This window comes from Rana temporaria, chromosome 13 (genome assembly GCF_905171775.1).
Source record: "Rana temporaria chromosome 13, aRanTem1.1, whole genome shotgun sequence".
In the NCBI taxonomy this organism is placed as follows: Eukaryota; Metazoa; Chordata; class Amphibia; order Anura; family Ranidae; genus Rana; species Rana temporaria.
The window spans coordinates 36829040-36838721 of record NC_053501.1 but is presented as its reverse complement, the minus strand read 5'-3'; the positions used below and the strand labels follow the sequence as shown (position 1 = coordinate 36838721).

General features: G+C 44.2%; 1 protein-coding gene across 2 annotated transcripts in view; it reads left to right on the top strand.

Annotated features, from left to right (window-relative positions):
* The first annotated feature begins 772 nt into the window (after positions 1 to 772).
* The window catches only part of DAAM1 (dishevelled associated activator of morphogenesis 1), a 232703-nt gene continuing 223793 nt past the window's right edge, over positions 773 to 9682 (top strand). For both annotated transcript variants that reach the window (XM_040332233.1, XM_040332231.1), the window contains exon 1: positions 773 to 920. The gene's annotated coding sequence lies outside the window, so the exon portion shown is untranslated. The remainder of the gene's footprint in view (positions 921 to 9682) is intronic.

The following is a 9682-nucleotide window of genomic DNA, read 5'->3' as shown; positions in this document are numbered from 1 at the left end:
TACAGCACACAGTCGGGTGTGTTTATAAATGCAGTACTAAGACATACACAGCAAAAATGAATGTGTTCCAATGAGCCTAGGTTACACCATTGCAATGCTTTAATGTGCATTTAAAAAGTACAGCGTGGTGCATTTTTCCACACTGGAACGCATCAAAAATGCACGTAAATGTACATGAACATGTGCAAACGAGTGTAAAGGCAACTTAGTAAAGAAAATACATTTAAATAAATGAAAAAAAATTCCAAATGCTCTGAAAATACAGTGAAAGTGCATGTAAACGCACTACCAATGCACTGAAAACACACATGGAGAAACGCACAGCGAATGCATTAAAAACCGTATTAAAAAACATGAAATACAAGAAAAAATGCATGACAGCAGAAGCGGAGAGATGTGAGCCCAGCCTAACGCTATGCATATGTGCTAATGCACCCCAACAGTGTGAAAGGGCCCAAAGACCGTTTGCATGAATGTCCCCCCAGGGTGCACAACACACAGAATCCTCCTCTATTGTTTGACTTGCACTGTGCAGAAAACGGCGCAATACGATAAGCGTCCGCTAGGTGTCGGGCGAGTACGCCGTCCTTTGATGTAGCAGCGTCTTCCTACTCCTATTGTCGGCTGGGAAGCTCCATTCTCTGCCCATAGATAAGCTCATCACACCGCGGGGCAGTGTGGGGGATGTAGTTCTTCCCTCCCCTCTTCCTGCGCAGGCCGGTGCCAACAAAGACTACATCTCCCAGCAGCCCTCGCGCCTTATCAGCTGCCCCTGCGCACAGGCAGACAGCTCCAGCGGTGTCCTATCACACCGGAGGTGGATGATGTCACCTGCAGTCTGCAGCACGTAGAGACAGTTCAAATAAATCTCCGTGTATGAGGAGCCCGGGCAGGATTCATGAGGGACCCGGCATGGTCAGGTGAGTCCCGCCCTGTGCTGGGGAACACGGACAGTACACACTGCAGGGCATGGTGGGGAGACACTCAACCAGCTTATGGGCGTGACAGCTGCGTGGGGCGACTGGTAATATTCAGTGCAGGGGTGCATGGAGGATGTTCCATTGAGAAGAGCAGCTTGCTGGGTGGCTTGATGGATCCCCCCTATTGATCTGCAGTCACTGGTCTCCAGACACAATGGGGCAAATGCTGCCTTCCTTTCATCCTCCTCTCCATTCATATTGTATTGTCATCCCACTGCAAGGAGGAGTGCCGGGGGAAAGCTACAGGGAGGGATTGTATACAGGGAGGGATTGTACTGGTAGGGATTGTATACAGGAAGGGATTGTACTGGTAGGGATTGTGTACAGGAAGGGATTGTATACAGGAAGAGATTGTACTGGTAGGGATTGTGTACAGGAAGGGATTGTATACAGGAAGAGATTGTACTGGTAGGGATTGTATACAGGAAAGGATTGCACTGGTAGGGATTGTATACAGGAAAGGATTGTACTGGTAGGGATTGTATACAGGAAGAGATTGTATACAGGAAGGGATTGTATACAGGAAGGGATTGCACTGGTAGGGATTGTATACAGGAAGGGATTGTACTGGTAGGGATTGTATACAGGAAGAGATTGCACTGGTAGGGATTGTATACAGGAAGAGATTGCACTGGTAGGGATTGTATACAGAAAAGGATTGTACTGGTAGGGATTGTATACAGGAAGAGATTGTACTGGTAGGGATTGTATACAGGAAGAGATTGCACTGGTAGGGATTGTATACAGGAAAGGATTGCACTGGTAGGGATTGTATACAGGAAGGGATTGCACTGGTAGGGATTGTATACAGGAAAGGATTGTACTGGTAGGGATTGTATACAGGAAGAGATTGTATACAGGAAGGGATTGTATACAGGAAGGGATTGCACTGGTAGGGATTGTATACAGGAAGGGATTGTACTGGTAGGGATTGTATACAGGAAGAGATTGCACTGGTAGGGATTGTATACAGGAAGAGATTGCACTGGTAGGGATTGTATACAGAAAAGGATTGTACTGGTAGGGATTGTATACAGGAAGAGATTGTACTGGTAGGGATTGTATACAGGAAGAGATTGCACTGGTAGGGATTGTATACAGGAAGAGATTGCACTGGTAGGGATTGTATACAGGAAGGGATTGCACTGGTAGGGATTGTATACAGGAAGGGATTGCACTGGTAGGGATTGTATACAGGAAGGGATTGCACTGGTAGGGATTGTATACAGGAAAGGATTGCACTGGTAGGGATTGTATACAGGAAGGGATTGCACTGGTAGGGATTGTATACAGGAAGAGATTGTACTGGTAGGGATTGTGTACTGGAAGGGATTGTGTACAGGAAGGGATTGTGTACAGGAAGGGATTGTGTACTGGTAGGGATTGTGTACAGGAAGAGATTGTACTGGTAGGGATTGTATACAGGAAGGGATTGTACTGGTAGGGATTGTATACAGGAAGGGATTGTACTGGTAGGGATTGTATACAGGAAGAGATTGCACTGGTAGGGATTGTATACAGGAAGGGATTGTACTGGTAGGGATTGTATACAGGAAGGGATTGTACTGGTAGGGATTGTATACAGGAAGAGATTGTACTGGTAGGGATTGTATACAGGAAGAGATTGTACTGGTAGGGATTGTGTACTGGTAGGGATTGTGTACAGGAAGGGATTGTGTACAGGAAGGGATTGTATACAGGAAGGGATTGTGTACAGGAAGGGATTGTGTACAGGAAGGGATTGTGTACAGGAAGGGATTGTGTACAGGAAGGGATTGTGTACAGGAAGGGATTGTGTACAGGAAGGGATTGTGTACAGGAAGGGATTGTGTACAGGAAGGGATTGTGTACAGGAAGGGATTGTGTACAGGAAGGGATTGTGTACAGGAAGGGATTGTACTGGTAGGGATTGTGTACAGGAAGGGATTGTGTACAGGAAGGGATTGTGTACAGGAAGGGATTGTGTACAGGAAGGGATTGTGTACAGGAAGGGATTGTGTACAGGAAGGGATTGTACTGGTAGGGATTGTATACAGGAAGAGATTGTACTGGTAGGGATTGTGTACTGGTAGGGATTGTGTACTGGTAGGGATTGTGTACTGGTAGGGATTGTGTACAGGAAGGGATTGTGTACAGGAAGGGATTGTGTACAGGAAGGGATTGTATACAGGAAGGGATTGTATACAGGAAGGGATTGTATACAGGAAGGGATTGTGTACAGGAAGGGATTGTATACAGGAAGGGATTGTATACAGGAAGGGATTGTACTGGTAGGAATTGTATACAGGAAGGGATTGTACTGGTAGGAATTGTATACAGGAAGGGATTGTATACAGGAAGGGATTGTATACAGGAAGGGATTGTATACAGGAAGGGATTGTATACAGGAAGGGATTGTACTGGTAGGAATTGTATACAGGAAGGGATTGTACTGGTAGGAATTGTATACAGGAAGGGATTGTGTACAGGAAGGGATTGTACTGTGTTCTTTCTATTCAGTCTTCACTTCTCCTTCTCCAATGGTCATAGTGAACCTTCCTGAACTGTATATCGGGACTGAAGGTGCCATTTAGATCTGTGTTCACATTTAAAGTCTGGTTTAACACAATGTTTATTTATTTTCCCATACTTACTCCCACCAGTTTCTATTCTCATCTCCACCCTCACCTGTTCCCAACCTCACCACCAGGGCTGTGGAGTCGGTGTCGAGGAGTCGGAGAAAATTTTGGGTACCTGGAGCCGTAGTCGACAAACAATGCCCCAACTCCGACTCCTACTAAATTTAGATTGTCGGAACATTTAGGAGTCAAAACATTTATCTACCGACTCCACAGCCCTGCTCACCACCACCACTCATCTCAATCCTTGCATGTACCCACATCCACCCCCCCCCCCCATTTCCCATGCTCATCCTCCTTCTGTAAATCGGATGTCAGACCAAATAACACTGATGGGTAAACTTTATATTGGGGATTATTAATGGTGACTGCAGTTACCTACACATCATCGTTTTTTACTTGTGACTCACAAAATATAAAAGAAAATGGAACTAAACCCTCCTATCCTTTACAGCCAAGGAAGCTGCCATCTTATACAAAAAATAGTGAAGGCCATTTTGAGCCTTTTATTTAGCAAGTTGCATCGATCGGTCCATAAACATTGTTTAGCAGCATTCTTTAATATTAAAAAATCGTTTAACAAACGATATACTTGCCGGGCTGTTTCCTAGCTCTCAGTGGGATATCATCAGTGTGTGTGTCAGTCCCGTCCACCGCAGATAGACAACACACTACTTCCGAACAGTGGAGCGCAGCTAGCACGCAGCACGTTACTTCCTGTTTGTCATGATGTCACGCCCTGATGTTTCGTCCTTTCAACTTCCTCTCAGGGCGTGCTCAGTGGAAGTCGAAAGGACGAAACGTCAGGGCGTGACCTCACGACAAACAGGAAGTTGCGTGCTGCATTCCAGCTGTGCTCCACTGTGCGGAAGTAGTGTGTTGTCTATCTGCGGTGGACGGGACTGACACACACACTGATGATATGGAAAGGACCACAACTTTTTTCAGACCTAAATGTGACCGATCGGAGATGGCCTGAAATAAGTCGGCAGGCAAGTCTGTGTTCATGGGGCCGCCGCCCGTAGGTTGAACATCAGTCTTTAAAGGTTAAAATGCAGAAAAAAAATAACTGAACGGAATATAAACTGAAAGGCAACATCAGTCCCGTTCTACTCCAACCCACAGAAAAGGAGACAGGACTCTGATGCCGCGTACACACGATCATTTTTCAGGTTGTAAAAAAACAAAGTTTTTCAGGCTCTAGAAAAAAACAAAGTTTTTTTTTTTTTTTTTTTTTTTTTTCAAATTGATCATTAAAACGGCCTTGCCTACACACGATCGTGAAAAAAAAAAATGCTCTAGCAAAGCGCGGTGACGTACGACGGCACTATAAAGGGGAAGTTCCATTCGGATGGCGCCACCCTTTGGGCTGCTTTAGCTGATTTCGTGTTGGTAAAAGACGATTCGCGCTTTTCTGTCTGTTACAGCGTGATGAATGTGCTTACTCCATTACGAACGGTAGTTTTACCAGAACGAGCGCTCCCGTCTCATAACTTGCTTCTGAGCATGTGCGGATTTTTCACGTCGTTAAAGCCCACACACGACCGTTTTTTAAAACCCGAAAAAAAAACAACGTTAAAAAATTAGAGCATGTTCGAATTTTTTTTATTTGCCCGTTTCTCAGAACCCGAAAAATGCTCTGAAGCCCACACACGATCATTTTAATGACATTAAAAAAAACGTCCTTTTTTTACAACCTGAAAAATGATCGCGTGTACGCGGCATTAGAAATATATTTTCTCTATGCAGTTATTGCAACCTACAATATTTTATGTGTACATTTAGATGGTTTCTTCTGTATTTGATGGATGCTTTAATGCAGGTCTGGATGTTCTGTTTAACTGTTATGTGAATGACAGTCCTGAAGTTGCTTTGTATTCCTTTGTATTCCTTTGGGTGTATTGAGATCCATTTGTGTTGCTTCAAAATTCCTGCAACAATTCCTGGTCTCTGTACTGGGACTAGCAGGTGAAAGGCTTCTCAAGTGTATACACTACATTTATGTACGAAACGCAGCGTTTATAAACAAAGCATTAACTCCGATAAACCCATTTCCTGTATAGAACTGCAAAATGATGGATGGAAGCATAGTTCTAGAACAGGCGATGACCTTTACTCTTGGCTGGTATAGTGGTAACAGTCCACATGAAGACAAGAATACTGGCCACACGCATTTTCCAACTTTTTTTTTTTTTAATGGTAAAATGAGCGAGGTCACCTACCTACCATTCTTTTTCTAAATTGAGTTCATGTAAGTCGGAGGCTATCTTGCGTCTTTTGATCAGTTCTGAAAGTGGTTGAAATTGCCATTTCCATCATAAGAGGTTCATGTACCCCCAGAAATCTCCATCTTAAGCTTCATTCAGGGCGGCGGTGTAGTTTACTACCATCTGCAGTGGCTCACTTTTCAGAGGCAGGTAAGCAGAGGTCTGCAGGTGTTCAGGAGGAGATCCCAAGGGGGACTTTACATTGCAGTACTGTGCTGCAACCACTTGGCACGCAGTTTCAGTGCGGTCACATTGGGGGGGTTATATACGAAAGGCAAATCCACTTTGCACTATAAGTGCAAAGTGCACTTGAAATTGCGCTGAAAGTGCACTTGGAAGTGCAGTCGCTGTAAATCTGAGGGGAAGATCTGAAATGAGGGGAAGCTCTGGAATCATGTGCAAACTAAAATGCTGTTTATTTTCCTTGCATGTCCCCCTCTGATCTACAGCGACTGAATTTCCAAGTGCACTTTCAAGTGCACTTTGCACTTGTAGTGCAAAGTGTATTTGCCTTTATTAAATAACCCCCATTGACTGCAATGGGTGCATTTTGCAGGAGGAATGTCTGCCGGACACATCATGTGGAGTTCTCATCAACGTTTTGTTTACTTAAAGCATCAATGTGAATTGTCAATATTGCTATCATTTTGTTTAATAATAACTTAAATATAATATTGTCAATATTTAGTTTTTTTTCCTAATCTGTTTATTATTGAGTACTAGGGCACATTACATTTGTGGCAGACTTGACCACTCTGAAAGGTGATTAATCAGTGGATCATTTTTTTAGAGGGAAGTTTTCTGGTGGCTGAAAGGTAATTTGTTGCCTCCTGTCTACCAGCTTAAAGAGTAAGGCCCCTTTCACACTTGTGCATTTTTTGCCACGACTTGAGGCAATGCCTGTGTAATACTAAAGGTTCCCGTAAAAAATAACAAACGTCATACTTGCCTCCTCTGTGCAGCTCGTTTTGCACACAGTGGCCCCGATCCTCGTCTTCTGGGGTCCCTCGGCGGCTCCTCCCCCGCATCAGCTAACCCCCTTCATGGGATAAAAAAATGGAGGGTTGGGACTTTAAATGAAATGCGATTATAGCAGTATGCGATTAAATATATATATATATATATATATATATGGAAAATATAAAAATTGTTTCCATAATGACCATTTTTATATTTTCCATATATATCTATTTAATCGCATACTGCTATAATTGCATCTCATTTACAGTCCCAGTCTCCATTTTATAACCCTTACAGGGATGGAGGCCTGTGGTGGTGCATGCCACAGGCCTCATACAAAGTCCCAACCTCATTTTTTATTTTTTTTAATACCCCCTTCATGGGAAGCGTTCTCCCAAGAGGGTTAGCTTGCGGGCAAACTCCTGTGATACACCTGGCGGCCATAGCCACCGACTCTATCACACGGCCCCGGCGCGCCGCGTCATTGCATGTGATTGACAGCAGCGCAAGCCAATGGCAATTTGAGCCAATTGAAAACTGGGGGCCATCATTGCCAGTTTTTCTTTTTTCACCTTAATGCACCCTGTAAATAACCCCCTTTGTCTCTGCACAGTGAGTGGAGACGGATCTGTCATCCTCCTGCTCAGCGGGGATCAGTGGAGAGATCCCCAACTGAGCAAACTGTTCATCTAAGGGAGGTGCCCGGGTGAAAAGGGCCTACCATTACCCTTCACTGGAATCACCTGAACTTAAAAATTGTGGACTAATCTCCATAATGTAAAGTCTATATAGTGCATTTTGATGATCAATGCCTGGCTTGATTATTTAGCAATACACCACGGATCAGCTGTGTGCATATACAGGACTTTGTGTGGTCAGCCTAATACATTAGATGTGACGCCATAGTCGGAGCTTATGACTGCTGCAAGGATTGGATGGTGGCATACTCACAGGCGGCATGCAAGCATGTTTGTTAATAAACATTAGCGATTATTTAGGAAGATTTTTCCTGTGTTTTTTTTTTTTTTTTTTTTTTTTTTGGTGAATGAGATCAGTTAGAATGGGTACAAAGGCATTCATTTATTCTCCTAAACTGCCCATCGTTGGCTGGACTGGGCAACAAATTGCCTTATGTCTATGGCAGGAATATGCCATTAGTGGACCTCCAGCTGTTGCAAAACTACAAGTCCCATCATGCCTCTGGGTGTCATACTTGTGGCTGTCAGAGTCTTGCTATGCCTCATGGGACTTGTAGTTCTGCAACAGCTGGAGGTCCGCTAATTGCATATCCCTGGTCTATGGTATCTTATGTCATAACTATACACCTCTCGGCTAATGTAATGAGTATCACATGCTTTGCATCTGAAATGCTATGTAGCTGGTTAAATTGTCAATGAGGCTTTTTGTTGTTCCTAACCAGTTTACATGATCAATCTGATACACAACGGTCTACTGTGTTTGGATTGCGCCTTCCTTTTTGCACGCTCTTCACGGGCACAGACAAGATAATCTGGTTTTCACAGAAGTGATAAAGTTCTTTTTACTTAAACCCTTCCCTAGCCCTGGGCTATGATCATTATCTCCTGCAACCACCCTACTTTCTACAATTACACAGACGGGAATTTTTCAGCTTAACCCCATGCAGTACTTTTTAGAAGTTGCCTTATTATTTATTTTATTATTTTCAAACGTATTGCCTTTTCACCAGTTGGCATGTTGTAGATTTAATTGTTGTCTTTATCAGTGGTGTATTGCAGTTATTCTGAGGTTTACAACCACTTGAAAAATATGAACAAAGCATATCCCTGTATAATGTGAACTTGTCTCAATTAAAGAGGAAGTTATCCCTGGTGGGTTTTACTTCCTCTTTGTTTCCCTGCAAAGGTAAAGCATAATGGGCTACTATGCATCGCATAGTATCCCGTTATGTGTCGCTCACGATCGTATTTTCCGCCGGGCAAGCATACGTTCGTGAATCGGCGAATCTACTCATTTACATATTCTAGGCCGACCGCAATGGAATCGCCACCTAGCGGTCAGCCTAAAAATTACACTTTAAGATACGACAGTGTAAGACACTTACGCCGCTCGTATCTGAGCCTGGTTTCCAGAATACTCTTAAATTTGCGTCGGCGCAGATTCTGACTTAGGCCGGCGTATCTACTGATACGCCGGCCTAAATCTTTCTGAATCTGCCTGTGTGTGTGTGTGTGTGTGTGTGTGTGTGTGTGTGTGTGTGTGTGTGTGTGTGTGTGTGTGTGTGTGTGTGTGTGTGGTTTTTTTTTTTTCTCTTCAAAAATAACAAACATGATATACTTGCCCGCTCTGTGAAATGGTTTTGCAGAGGGCAACCCAGATCCTCCTCTTCGCTGCTCCTGGCCCCTCCCTTCTGTCTAGTGGCCCCACAGCAAGCACCTTGCTATGGGGACACCCGAGCCGCTGCCATGTGTGTCCATTCAGACACTGAGCTGCAGTCCGGCCCCACCCTCTCTCTCTCCTGATTGGTTCCCGCTGCTATCAAAGTCAGTTAGACAATGACGCCGCTGCTGTGTCTCAGCCAATCAGGAGAGAGTCCTGGACAGCCGAGGCAGTCGTTCACATTGCTGGATGGAGCTGGGGCTCAGGTAAGTATTAGGGGGGCTGCTGCACACAGAAGGTTTTTATCTTTAATGCATAGAATGCATTAGGATAAAAAAACTTCTGCCTTTATAACCACTTTATGCCCCCAGGTGCTACATGCGGGCAGCCCATTCAAGTCTATGGGGACACAGCAGCTGCATGAATGCAGCCACTTCTCACAATTTGACAGGGGTCTGGGTAAATGGCCCTAACAGTGCAAACTGTGCACATTTTGGGG